This window comes from Orcinus orca, chromosome 4, assembly GCF_937001465.1.
Source record: "Orcinus orca chromosome 4, mOrcOrc1.1, whole genome shotgun sequence".
NCBI classification, from domain to species: Eukaryota; Metazoa; Chordata; class Mammalia; order Artiodactyla; family Delphinidae; genus Orcinus; species Orcinus orca.
In genome coordinates, this window is record NC_064562.1 from 2,920,562 (window position 1) to 2,936,216 (window position 15,655).

A 15,655-nucleotide genomic window follows, 5' to 3' on the forward strand; every position below is an offset into this window, starting at 1 on the left:
TAAGAGAAAACAAAGATTTCATGAGGTCTCAAAGTACGATCTTCACTTTTAAATTAGCCTGAGAAGAGGAGGTATATCCAGATACATTACAACCTAAATTGAGGTATTCCTCAGTCTGCTTACCCCCCCTTTCTGCTGTGCAATTCTTCATCCCTTTGTCTCTCTCTCTCTCTGTCTCCTCCCCACCACCACTTAGGGAACTAAGGCCCTTACACTCTTAGCTCCTCTCACTGTTGAGAGGTAATATATATGAGAATTCAAAATCTTATTAAAATTTGTTTAATGCTCTATGCTTTCCAGAAGTACTCATATTTTAAAGAGGGCAAAGGAAAGAAGAAGAGGAAAAAGGAATGTGCCCCTAATGAGACCCCAATATGTGTCTGACATGAAGAAAAAATACTTCACAAACATTTTACCAAAATCTTGCATCAATCCTATGAGAAAATGGATTCTTTGACATGTTAAGCCCAAAGTCACATAGCTATTAAGTTAGATCTGAAATTGGAACTTAACTTGTCCCAGGGGTAATGTGGGATGTGGTTCCCAGGGTTCAGGTTGGAAACTAGTTTATCCCCAGCCACAGCGACTTAACACTTTGATGTTCCAATGTAAAGAATCTGGTGCCTACCTGTTTGACTTTCTTATCGTCTTTGATGTGAGGGTACCATCTAAGACATGCACACTACTTTTCTAAACTTGTCCTTGGCCCAGTAAAAAAGATACTCTTTTTCCTTGCTGTCATATTTCACTCAACGTAAAGCAGCACTGTGTAGTAGAAAGAATACCAGTTTTGCAATTTAGACAAATACATTTTTCTCTTATCAAGAAAATTGCATGGTATGTGAATTTTACCTTAATAATGCTGTTATAAAGTATTAGGTTAAAAGGATAACATATGACTTCTTATTCTGCTACTAATTAGCCATGTGTCCTTATGCCCTTCTGAGACATAGGTTTTTCATTTATAGAATTAGAAGCTGATGTCTACATATGGTCTTAGAAGGTTGAATGGCATGACTTCCTGCCCTAGTAATGATAGTTTTTTTCCCTTTCTCTGTGGGAATTACTTCTAATTCGTATGATTCTATGAAATATTATGTATGTCACAGAGACATAGGAACAAATACAATCTCTAGAAAATGTCACGGGTCTATTTATCCATATCTTCTAAGAAAGAAATGACAAATAGTTGATAAAAATTATATCAATATATGAGAATCATGCCTGATTTTGAGTCTTTTCTTCCAAGATATGTTTCTATGTGTGTAATGTATTTTGACTGGTTTTGGACCGATGCAATGTCTTTGAAATATTCTATTGATCATTTAGGTTGAACATCTTCCCATCTTTTAACATCCTAATTATTTATCTTCCATATCTGTAGTGGCTGCTGAATTAAGGGGAAAAAAGAGGAAATCAGGATTACAGGAGAGATGGGCAAAAAAAAAAGGCATGTAAGGAAGCTCCTTTATGATCTTTATTGCCTTCTAGTTTGGTTTCTTCTTTCTCAGCATTCTCAGATTTTCCCATGTGGAGAAGTGGTCAAAGAGGAAGTTGCTTATGGCTCCAATAATGTATTATTGTATAAATGATCATGGTGATAACACGACCCTCAGGAAGGAGAGGGGAACCACTCACATAAACTCAGTACCTGTTACTGAGAACAGTATCACAATCATCACTCTCATTATCATGGTTGGAACAATTTACTGACGACTTTGTGTGTGTTAGGCACTAAAATCAACATCACACAGTTTCTCATTTAATTCTCAAAACACCGTGATCCAAGCATTTTTATCTTAGCCCATTTGCCTTTGAAGAAATAGAGACAGAGCTTGGTTAAGCTACACAGCTGAGGTCACACTTGAATCAGAACTTGGAGGCAGGTCTGTCTGAATCTACAATCTGTGTATTAAATCTCTATCCTAAATGGCTTTTAAGTCTCGACAATGCAAACCTGAATTACAGATCCCAATAATACTTGTTTATAGATTGGGATACATATCCAATGGGGTAATCTTCCTAGGATCTCCGAAGGAAGAAATTGAATATATTGCTTAGATATTAAAGACATATCTAAGCAACCTTCAAGTGCTCTGACTCTCCCTACACACACGCTAAACCTACACGATGGAGTGGCACATGCACTGAATTCACAGTCAGCTGAGCTGACTGTTGAGCCCTTGAGTGATTAGTTTATCTTATTTTGGCTTCTGTTTCCTCATCTGTGGAATAAAGGGTCGAGGGTCAAGTGGTTGTTATTGGTTCATTCTGGGTCAGAGGCTCCCCCTTTAACTCTGTGTCTTTATAAAACTCGAACATAATTTATCGTGTAATACACAAATAAATAAGAAAAAGCTTGGTTGAAGCATCATTGTGAATCTAACTCCTATATATCTAGAGGTTACTGGTCTTGTCCACCCATTAGCAGGTATTAAAACTCAGATTGCTATTGTCATTGGGGTCCGTCAGATTTATGAATCTCATTCCAACATTATTTCAAGGGATTGTTTAAAAACCAAGAAACTACTGGGAATACCTTCTTTAATTTACTTTTCAATGTAAGTTGCAGTGATCTCTTACCCAGGAATTGTTCCCTTCTCTTGTTTGTCTGATGTTCTGAATTCTAGGCTAGGGAAAGAACAATTTTTACAGCAGAATCTTCCCCTTTCTAGAAAAAAGCAGATTCAAGAAAAAGTTGCTGGGAAATAAGTGCATTCTCTGTTACTTACGTATCCTATTGTACATTATCGTCTCAATAAACTTATGTGAACACGTTACCGATTTTGCAAACAGAAGAGGGGAAAGTCAGAGAGGTAAACTAACTTGCTCAAAATCCCCCAGTGAAGAGGTAAAAGAAGCATTCCTAGGTTTTGTTTTGTTCCAAAGTCTCTGCTTTTCCCACTACCCTGAGAACTTGTAGGAAGAATGCAGGGCCCAGCGCACTGCTTGTCTCCACGTGGCCCGAAAGGTCAATGACCACAGCCCTACTTTGCTTCACGCCCTCTCCCCAGGGCCTGGGATGGTGCCCTCACACAATGACAGCAGCCTCTGAATGAGGACTGAGAAATCAGTACCAGCAAGAGATTTAACCTCTCACTCTTTAACTTACCTCTACATTTCACTTTACGGAATAATAGCCACCACACACATAGACTTTCTCTTTGCAAGCTTTTGACACAGGTTGCTGATTCTCCCCCATCTTTTACCCTGGGGCCATTTCTTAAAATGAGACGACGTTTAAAGAATCACTAAGCAAGAAATGTTGCGCGTAAAATCTATGGCAAAAAACGATAATGCTTCATTGAGGTGCTTTACGTGGCCTGACAAAGAAGCTCACTTCTAAGTCATTGCCCCTTCTTAATTAGTCTCATGCACATTAAAATCGTGCATCAGGGAAGTTACAAAATAATGGAAAATCTAGGACCCGCAGTTACTTGCAAATGGTGAATCTGCCCTTTTCCGGGAACACTAAGGGTGTAAGCATGTCATTCAACAAGGACACACAGGTGCTATGTTGATTGGAATGGAGAAAGCTCGGAAATTACTATGTATAACGGGTCTTGTAAGAAAGCAGTTACCATAGCAACTGTGGCCTCCTAGACTGTGCTGAATGATGGGGTTTATTTCAGCATAATCGCCAGTCTTTTCTTGTGTGTCCTGCCCGGGAGACAATGAACCCGTGTAATTCAGCTACACAAAGAAAATTATCCTGTTTAGAAAGGACTCCTGTCTTTACTACATGCTGATTAAAATCTGAATATCAGTATTCTATGTGAAATTGTCTTTGGTAGTTACCCTTTCAGAGACGTTGGGTTAAAACATTCCATGTAAAAATCTAAATATAGTAACCTCTGTGATCTGAAGACAAATAAGAGAGAATAAGTAAATGTGTGTGCTTTTTCTACAGGATCATGAAATTATAAACTCTAGCTTTTCACATAAATTAAATTTTGCTACAGCTGTTAATTGAATTGTGATTATTCAATTTTCTTTTTTTTTAATCTCCATTTTTGAGCTTTCCTTCGAGATGCTCCGGTTCATAGCATTCATCACAGAATAGTCACGCTTTTCCTCTGATTAGGTTATTAACAGCAAACTAGACCATTTTCAAAGACGTTGAAGTGTGCCTTCATCTCTATGATTTTCATTTTGAAGGAGAAAGTTTAAGTTTTCATAGAGTGAATGAACTTTAAAAATCTCAGAGTCTAGTCAGCAGGTGCGTATTATTCATAACCTTATAATTATACTGCTGAAAGAGGGTTTTGTCACTTACCCTCAGCAGAACTGCTCAAGAGCACATCTCCCTGGGGTTTATGCTGCCTGACATCTTGCAATACTCTCTGCCCACAGAAGGAGCTTTTCACAGAACACCGAAGCTTTCCTTTTTTCCTGTACTTTAACTAAGAATAAAACCCATCTCAGCTCTGATTTAGGGGCCTGGGGTTTTAATCCTTGCCCTGCCACAGACAACAGCATTAAGTCAGCCAGTGGCTTTATCACCTGTTGGATTCACCTCCTGAAACTGATACCCAAAGGTCTCCTTCCTCTTCCCTAACCAAGATGACATCTGCTATGAAATGAGACTTACCCTCACAAAATGGGCTTTCTGTTAAGTTCAAACTTTCTATTAAATTTAAATATTATGACTTTATACTATAAATGTGTCTCATCGTGAATCCCAAGAGAAGACCTTTAGTTCTGAACTATTTAAAGGACCAGAAAGTTGGCTCAGCACCATTTGACTGAGCCATCTTAGTGAGAAATCTAGTGGGTGATTTTTAGACCAATGGGGAGGAATGACAGTAGCACCATCTTGAGGAAAGTGGACTAAACCTTAACACCCCCGATCCTCCAAAACGGGTGTTTCTCCTCTGCCCCCTAACAGCCTCCTGGAATGAAAGCTCAGGTAGATCCAAAGGGAAGGGGAGAGGATGCCCTAAACGGAGGGGGTGGGATGTGTGGCCCTGTGTCCTGAATGAAGCCCACTCCCATCAAGCCCTGTTCTTTGTCTCCCCATGGAGGGAAAGCAAAAGAGACGTGTAGAGCTCATATTCATCTCAACTTTTGCCTCTTTTTTGTGAGACTTCAGTATCAGACTTTAATTGGCACAGGACTCATCCCCTTGCCCTCATTCAAGCTGCGTCTGCATCTCCTGGCCTTTCTGGAAGCAGCCCAGGGGCTGGCAGGTGGCCCAGGAAGGGCTGCAGACGTGCTTCAGTATTTTGTAAGTGTGCAGCTCTATTCACTGTCTGATACCTTTTTTGATGATAAGCTGTCTGTAATTTTCAATCTGTTCTCAGGATTTTGTTTAACACTTGATTCCGCTACAGCAAGGTGGTAACTCTCCATATATGGCAAACCAGGGCTGAATGAAGACACTGTGAGATCTCCCTGAAGTCTTTTACATGGCAGTAAAGTAAGCATAACTCCCTGCAGCTTGGTTGCCCCGTGGTCCCACAACCTGGAGAAGCATCATCATCTGGAAGCAGCATTTCTCAATATCTTTTCTTTCGTTTCCTAACTATCCTTTGGCAGTAGAAGACGTAAAATTCAGGAGAATGTATCCACACTAACAAGAAAATAAATTCTGTAATTCTTTTAATTCCAAAGGCAGGAAGAGAAGCAGAAAAGTCATCTTAGTCATCTTTTTTCCTCCTACGCCTGCTTCTGTTCTGCCTTCCTGACGCCCCAAAGCAGGACTGTGGGTCTTCCTGGACCTTTGTGTCACACTCCACACGCTCAGGAAAGCACCACGTTCTGTGCACATCACCTCTTTAATTACCCTTAGATCCATCACCAACTCTCTGTTATTTTCAAATGCAAATCAAATTACATTATAGTTTTGCTCTAACTTCTTAATCATTCTATGAATCTTTGTCATTCTCAAGATGTTCTTTAAATTCTTTACCTTCTAGAAACCATGTACTTTTCCAGTTTGCAAATAATGGAGATTCAACCTAACATATATAATACAGTATAAAATATGTCTAGACGTATAAAGCTATGTGTACATAACATATGTATACATATCTAGATGTATGAAGCTATGTGTACAAAACTCATGTATGTATACATGCCTACATGTATAAGGTCGTGTGCACGCACATGTATGTTACATGTGCATACATGTAACACATGCACACACCTGCATGTACAAAATTATGTATACACAACACGTGTATGTGTTACATGTATACATGTCTAGATGTATAAAGTTACGTGTACAAACATGTATATGCCAACGCATACATGTTACATATGTCTGCACCTAGATGCATAAAGCTGTGCACGCACACATATGCATGCGTATGTTACATGTATGTGTCACACGTGTATGTTACATGTGTCCACGTCTAGATGTATAAAGGCGTGTGTACACATGTATGTATGCGTATGTGACGTGTATACACAGAGTTTTCTTCCTTCAGGATTTTGCACATTCAGAGTGCTCCCCATTTAAAGTCTTTCTTGTCACCCCCAGCGTCCTCAGTGAGCCTGCTCAGGTAAAACGCTACATAACGCTTTTTACTGTGCAGTGTAGTCAAGGGTCACCTTTCCTGTCTCTCTGTGCAGACTGGGAATTCACTGAAGCAGGGCTGGGCCTAGGTGATATCTCCACCTCAACACAGACGGGGGTCACTGCAGGCAGGTTGAGGCTTTACCAGAGTCACACAGGATCTTACAGAGCTCAGTCTTTGCAGAGGAAGTGCTCATCAATCTTTGCTGTCAACTGTGTTGATGTAACCTGACTTGTGTCACCTATATATAGTACACCCAGCAACACGTTTAACTTGAATCTCTTATTAAGTAAACAATCAGAAGGGTCCAAATTGTGAGAAATCCTGCAAAACCATGGACCTCTGCTCTTCAAAAATATCAATGTCATGAAAAACAAAAAAGTTTGGACATGATTCTAGATTAAAGGAGGTTAAAGAGACATGGTAACTAAATGAAATTAATGGGTAAATTTTTTTTTTTTTGCGTTATGCGGGTCTCTCACTGTTGTGGCCTCTCCCATTGCAGAGCACAGGCTCCGGACGCACAGGCTCAGCGGCCATGGCTCACAGGCCCAGCCACTCCACGGCATGTGGGATCTTCCCAGACCGGGGCACAAACCCGTGTCTCCTACATCGGCAGGCGGACTCTCAACCACTGCACCACCAGGGAAGCCCCAATGGGTAAATTTTGATTGCATTCTTGATTGAAAGGAAAAGCAGCCATAAAGGTCATTATTTGGGCAATTATAGAAATGTGAATAGGGAAATTAGTATATTAGATAATATTGTCAGATTTATGCTAAATTTCCTGATTTTGATAATAATGTTGTATTTAATTAAGGAAAATATCCTGCCCTGGAGGCAAAGTTCAATCTGTCATTATGTCTTCAAATGAATCAAAATCTTCAGTTTATGGCTGGATGGACACACACACACACACACACACACACACACATAAACATAGAGGGAGAAAGAGAGAGAGGGAGAGAGAATGTAACAAATGGTAAAAAGTATTGAATTTTGGTATATAGTATGGATATTCATTGTATGATCTTGCAATTTTCCATGATTGGAAATTATTTAAGATAAAAACTTGAGTGGAAAAGTAAATACATGCAACAAAAGGAAATAAATGAAATCATGTTTTGAGGTATTATTAGTATGTATGCTTTGAAGATATTGGGAAGAGTATCCCAGGCAGTAAAACCAACCAGTGCAAAGGGCCTGTGGTAGAAGCATGCCTCCTCTTAGGGAAGCTAGTGATCCCTAAGAGGATAAGAGGGGATGGGGTCTGGTGGGGTGTGGTGTGGAGGGAAGCTGGACCACCCACACAGGGCCTCAGAGACCACTGTGAGGAACCCAGCTTGGAATGCTTGTCTGAGTTCTCAGCCTATAGATGAAATTGACTACCATGATTTCTCATTATTTTAATGCTCCTCCCTTAGAGAGGGAGTGACATTAGTATGCAAAACTGTGGATATTAAACAGTGGGTAAAGAACAAGAGTCATTCATGATACAATAAAATAAGTTCAATTTTTATATTGACAAATAGTTTTCTGAATAACAAACAAGGAGGCAAAAGACCTGTACTCAGAAAACTATAAGATGATAATGAAAGAAATAAAAGTTGACACAAACAGATGGAGAGATATATCATGTTCTTGGATTGGAAGAACCAATATTGTGAAAATAACTATATTACCCAAAGCAATGTACAGATTCAATGCAATCCCTATCAAATTACCAATGGCATTTTTCACAGAATTAGAACAAAACATTTTACAATTTGTATGGAAACACAAAAGACCCTGAGTAGCCAAAGCAATCTTGAGAAAGAAAAACGGAACTGGAGGAATCAGGCTCCCTGACTTCAGACTATACTACAAAGCTACAGTAATCAAGACAGTATGGTACTGGCACAAAACCAGAAATATAGATCAATGGAACAGGATAGAAAGCCCAGAGATAAACCCAGGCACCTATGGTCACCTAATCTATGACAAAGGAGACAAGAACATACAATGGAGAAAAGACAGCCTCTTCAATAAGTCGTGCTGGGAAAACTGGACAGCTACATGTAAAAGAATAAAATTAGAACACTTCCTAACACCATACACAAAAATAAACTCAAAATGGATTAAAGATCTAAATGTAAGGCCAGACACTATAAAACTCTTAGAGGAAAACAGAGGCAGAATACTCTCTGACATAAATCGCAGCAAGATCTTTTTCAATCCACCTCCTAGAGTAATGAAAATAAAAACAAAAATAAACAAATGGGACCTAATGAAACTTTAGAGCTTTTGCACAGCAAGGGAAACCATAAACAAGATGAAAAGACAACACTCAGCATGGGAGAAAATATTTGCAAAGTAAGCAACCAACAGGGGATTCATCTCAAAAGTATACAAATAACACATACAGCTCAGTATCAAAAAAACAAGCAAACCAATCAAAAAATGAGCAGAAGATCTAAGTAGACATTTCTCCAAGGAAGATATACAGATGGCCAAAAAGCATGTGAAAAGATGCGCAACATCACTCACTATTAGAGAAATGCAAATCAAAACTGCAATGAGGTACCACCTCACACAGGTCAGAGTGACCATCATCATAAAGTCTACAAATGACAAATGCTGGAGAGGGTGTGGAGAAAAGGGAACCCTCCTACACTGTTGGTGGGAATGTAAATTGGTGCCGCCACTGTGGAGAACAGTATGGAGGTTCCTTAAAAAACTAAATATAAAACTACCATATGATCCAGCAATCCACTCCTGGGCATATATCTGGAGAAAACCATAATTCAAAAAGATACATGCACCCCAGTATTCATAGCAGAACTATTCACAATATCAAAGACATGGAAACAACCTAAATGTCCATAGACAGAGAAATGGATAAAGAAGATGTGGAACATACATACAATGGAATGTTACTCAGCCATAAGAAAGAATGAAATAATGCCATTTGCAGCAATATGGATGGACCTAGAGATTGTCATACTGAGTGAAGTAAGTCAGACACAGAAAGACAAATATCATATGATATCGCTTATATGAGGAATCTAAAAAAAAGGATACAAATGAACTTATCTACAAAACAGAAATAGAGTCACAGGTGGAGAAAACAAACTTATGGTTACCTGGGTGTAAGGAGGGGAGGGATAAACTGGGAGATTGGGCTTGACATATATACACTACTATGTATAAGATAGATAATCAACAAGAACCTACTGTATAGAACAATACTCAATACTCAATACTCTGTAAGGACCTATAAGGGAAAAGAATCTAAAAAACAGTGGATATATGTATCTGTATAACTAGTTGACTTTGCTGTACACCTGAAACTATCACAACATTGTAAATCAACTATACTACAATAAAAATTAAAAACAATGTGTTTCTGTGTAAATTAAATTATAATATTATTCTAATTTATTTTTCTGTTTATTCCCCACAAGTTATTTTCTGTAAAAGACTAAGTGAGATCCTCTTATAGCTGTGATGTGCTTAGGTATATCAGTGTTCAAAGAATCACATGTGAATTCTGTGTATATAAAACTATAAAAGTGATTAATATTTTCAGGACTTTGAAGACAAAATTTTACTGTAATAATTATTACAATGATGAAACTATCCCTTTACTTCATATCTACACATGCTTCACTTAAATTTGGGACTAACGTCTATGTGTACTATTTGTGTGGAGAGGAAGATAGCAATCTGGGATTATTCTTTTAAAATGTGTTAGATTTTCTAAAAATAAATTTGTTAGATTTTCTGTATATATTTTATTCACCATCATTTATTTCATCTATTTGTGTAGCTCCCTTTTTTCATGGTTAGATATTATTTCACAGTCTATTTATTGATTTTTTATTGCTGTTTATTTATTAATTCCAGTTTTTTTCTGTTCTCATTTTCTAATCTTATGATTTGTTATAGTTCTATTTGTAGTATTATTAATCCCTTCTCTTCTTTTTCCTTTAATTTATTTTGTATACCTTTTTGAGTCAGTTTAAATAATTTGTGTTCAATATTGTTTTCATTGACATATATATGTATGAACTATGAACTTTTCAATAAACGTGCTCTTTTAGTTATATTTGATAGGTTTTGATATTTTCGTTGTTATTACATTCTGAAATTTGGTTCATATTTCCTCCTTGATCCAAGATTTAAGAAAGAGTTTTAAAGTTTCATGTTAGAAGAGGCATTTTATTTTATGATTTCTGTCAATAGTTCTTTTGTTTTACTGAATTTTGATCAGGAAATATTTTCTGTGTTATTTTTGACTCCTTTTAAAATTTATCTAGATTTTCTTTTTGAGTGAATATATGGTTAATTTTCATAAGGTTCTTGTGTACAGCATAGATTTAGATTTTATTTTGTTAAAAGATTGAAAGTTCTTTTTTGTCTTAATAGGAGAGTAAAGCTTCTTACATTTAAAATGAATCATATTGGTCTTTTGTGTTATTTATGTTTTCTCTTTATGGTTACTGAAAAAATTTTGCTTCGTGGGCTATTTCTTTCCTCTGTTTTCACATGTGTGTATGTGTTTTCTTTTGTTTTGAAAAGTTTTTATTCTGTTTTGAAAGGTTTTGATTTTTAAAATTCTTATTCTTAATAATTATATCTTTCTCTTAGATGTCAAGTTTTTAAAGATAATCTCTTCCTTACTATGAACTATGCCAAAATGGCATATTTCCTTTTCATTCTTTTCCTCTCTTCCTCAATGACCACACTATTTTGATAAAGAATACTGTGTTTCTTAGTCTTTGACTATGTGTTCTATTGTATTGCTATGTTTTCTTTGGGGCTTAAATTACATTTATGCTGGACTTCCTTTGTCTATCTTTTATATACATCATTTTCTTTCTAAATAGTCTACATTTTTCACACTTCATTTCATTATTTTCATTTCTCAATTAGATGTCCTTTACTGTGTTTTTCATAAAGTTTATTTTCCTTTGTGTTCTTACAATATCAACTTTATTTCTGTTACTTTTTTCCTTCAATTTTTTTTTCTTCCTGAACTAACAGCTCACATTCATTTCCTTCTGTTATCTTGACACCACTTTTTGGAGTTCTTGTCTTTCTCATCAGTGGTTTTCTTCAATAAATGTTATTAATCTATTAAGATGCTTTACTCATGGCAAAATATTTGGACATAATTTTTTAACTGCTCCATGGTAATATTTATTTCAGTAAATTTTTATCCATTGTTTATTTTTCTGTTCTTTTCCAGGTTTTCTTTTTTCCCATTTTGGTATATATTTTGGATGTTGTGTCAGATGATGTTTTAAAATTCACCACTGAATGAATCTCATTTCCTAGAATCAGACACCAGTAAATGATTCCTGTGCAGAGTGAGGGCCCAGTGCAGCCAGGCAGGTTTCACAGTGGACAGCTGTCCAGATGACCTGCTGGAGTCTGACGGCTCCACACAGAAGGGGCTCTCTTGGTGATTCTTCCTGTGGCCCTGTCTCTTTTGCCTGAATAAAAGATGTGTCCAGAGTTATCTGCCAATCCTGCTGACGCAATAGTTCCTTCTCTCATTGTTGCCAAGAATAGATATGACATTGCTCTGTAGGACAAGCTTCTCACTTTTAAGAAATGAACTTCTTTGCTGGGACATGCTGAGATCTTCTGGCTTGAGCCATGGGCCACATTTTTCCTTTACTTCCTCCCAGGTCACTTCTGTTCCATCTTACATGTTTTTGAAAACCTTCCCACATATTCTTCAATCTGAAAATTGGATCTTTCTCCTAGCTTTGCTGACCATTTGTTTTGTAGCTTTTAAAAAATTCTTCCTCTGGGAAGAGTGATGGAATAATAGTGACATATTTTACCTGAAGTCTTCTTATGTTGACTAAACAGAGAACTTATGGTTAGACTCACTTTAAAAATTGGATTTTGATTTATTTAAAATCATCCTCACATTTTCTTGGAGAAATATATCTTAAAATTTGTTTATATCTATCTTTTCTCTATCCTGGGATTCTGTTTGGGGAAGCAGAAAGTGACTTGTTTTGGTCAAAGCTTCCTATGCACTTACAGCTCCTACCACTTATAAGTGCCGATACAAACTTAGCACTGCAAGGTGAGAAGTTATGAGAATATTAAATGACTTGCCCTGAGCCATAAAATCATGATGATCTGACTTTAGCAGCTGTCAACATTGTCAATACAAGATTTGAACATTCGTTATGACAATCTGAGTCGTGCACTCCTGGGAACGTGCACTTTAATAGCTTGAAAATCAGTCCAGAATTCAGCTGAAGAACCAAATTCCATTATCTTATGTTCATGCTTAGAAAAGGCAAGTTTCAAGAGATTATGTACAATATTGAAAAGAATATGTACCTTTTAAAAAGCACGTAAGGACTTCCCTGGTGGTCCAGTAGTTAAGAATCTGTCTTGAAATGAAGGGGACTCTGGTTTGATCCCTGGTGTGTTTCTGCCATATAACAAAGTGGATCAGCTATACGTATACATATACGCTCATATCCCCTCCCTCTTGTGTCTCCCTCCCACCCTCCCTATCCCACTGCTTTAGGTGGACACAAAGCACTGAGCTGATCTTCCTGTGCTATGCACCTGCTTCCCACTAGCTATATTTTACATTTGGTGGTGTATATAAGCCCATGTTACTCTCTCACTTCATCCCAGCTTACCCTTCACCCTCCCAGTGTCCTCAAGTCCACTTTCTACATGTGCATCTTATTCCCTTCCTGTCCCTAGGTTCTTCACGACCTTTTTTTTTTTTTTTTTAGATTCCATATATATGTGTTAGCATATGGTATTTGTTTTGCTCTTTCTGACTTGCTTCACTCTGTATGACAGACTCTAGGTCCATCCACCTTGCTACAAATAACTCAATTTCATTTCTTTTTATGGCTGAATAATATTGCATTGTATATATGTGCCACAACTTCTTTATCCATTCATCTGAGGATGGACACTTAGGTTGCTTCCCTGTCCTTGCTATTGTAAATAGTGCTGCAATGAACATTGTGGACATGACTCTTTTTGAATTATGGTTTTCTCAGGGTATATGCCCAGGAGTGGGATTCCTGGGTCATATGATAGTTCTATTTTTTGTTTTTTAAGCAACCTCCATACTGTTCTCCATAGTGGCTGTATCAATTAATATTCCCACCAACACCGCAAGAGGGTTCCCTTTTCTCCACACCCTCTCCAGCATTTATTGTTTCTAGATTTTTTGATGATGGCCATTCTGATCAGTGTGAGGTGATACCTCATTGTACTTTTGATTTGCATTTCTCTAATGATTAGTGATGCTCTGAGCATCCTTTCATATGTTTGTTGGCAATCTGTATATCTTCTTTGGAGAAATGTCTAGTTAGGTCTCTGCCCATTTTTGGATTGGATTGTTTGTTTTTTTGATATTGAATTGCATGAGCTGCTTGTGTATTTAGGAGATTAATCCTTTGTCAGTTGCTCCATTTGCAAATATTTTCTCCCATTCTGAGGGTTGTTCTTTTATCTTGTTTATGGTTTCCTTTGCTGTGCAAAAGCTTTTAAGTTTTGTTAGGTCCCATTTGTTTATTTTTGTTTATATTTTCATTTCTCTAGGAGATGAGTCAAAAAGGATCTTGCTGTGATTTATGTCATAGAGTGTTCTTCCTATGTTTTCCACTAAGAGTTTTATAGTGTCTGGCCTTACATTTAGGTCTTTAAGCCATTTTGAGTTTATTTTTGTGTATGGTGTTAGGGAGTGTTCTAATTTCATTCTTTTACTTGTAGCTGTCCAGTTTTTCCAGCACCACTTATTGAAGAGGTTGTCTTTTCTCCATTGTATATTTTTGCCTCCTTTATCAAATATAAGGTGATTTTTTTTCATCTTTATTGGGGTATAATTGCTTTACAATGGTGTGTTAGTTTCTGCTTTACAACAAAGTGTATCAGTTATACATATACATATGTTCCCATATCTCTTCCCTCTTACGTCTCCCTCCCTCCCACCCTCCCTATCCCACCCCTCCAGGTGGTCACAAAGCACCGAGCCGATATCCCTGTGCCATGCGGCTGCTTCCCACTAGCTATCTACCTTACGTTTGTTCGTGTGTATATGTCCATGACTCTCTCGCGCCCTGTCACAGCTCACCCTTTCCCCTCCCCATATTCTCAAGTCCGTTCTCCAGTAGGTCTGTGTCTTTAATCCTGTCTTATCCCTGTGTTCTTCATGACATTTTTTTTTCTTCTTAAATTCCATATATATGTGTTAGCATACGGTATTTGTCTTTTTCTTTCTGACTTACTTCACTCTGTATGACAGACTCTAGGTCTACCCACCTCATTACAAATAGCTCAATTTCGTTTCTTTTTATGGCTGAGTAATATTCCATTGTATATATGTGCCACATCTTTATCCATTCATCCGATGATGGGCACTTAGGTTGTTTCCATCTCTGGGCTATTGTAAATAGAGCTGCAATGAACATTTTGGTACATGACTATTTTTGGATTTTGGTTTTCTCAGGGTATATGCCCGGTAGTGGGATTGCTGGGTCATATGGTAGTTCTATTTGTAGTTTTTTAAGGAACCTCCATACTGTTCTCCATAGTGGCTGAACCAATTCACATTCCCACCAGCAGTGCAAGAGTGTTCCCTTTTCTCCACACCCTCTCCAGCATTTATTGTTTCTAGATTTTTTGATGATGGCCATTCTGACTGGTGTGAGATGATATCTCATTGTAGTTTTGATTTGCATTTCTCTAATGATTAATGATGTTGAGCATTCTTTCATGTGTTTGTTGGCAGTCTGTATATCTTCTTTGGAGAAATGTCTATTTAGGTCTTCTGCCCATTTTTGGATTGGGTTGTTTGTTTTTTTGTTATTGAGCTGCACGAGCTGCTTGTAAATTCTGGAGATTAATCCTTTGTCAGTTGCTTCATTTGCAAATATTTTCTCCCATTCTGAGGGTTGTCTTTTGGTCTTGTTTATGGTTTCCTTTGCTGTGCAAAAGATTTGAAGTTTCATTAGGTCCCATTTGTTTATTTTTGTTTTTATTTCCATTACTCTAGGAGGTGGGTCAGAAAGGATCTTGCTGTGATTTATGTCATAGAGTGTTCTGCCTATGTTTTCCTCTAAGAGTTTGATAGTTTCTGGCCTTACATTTAGGTC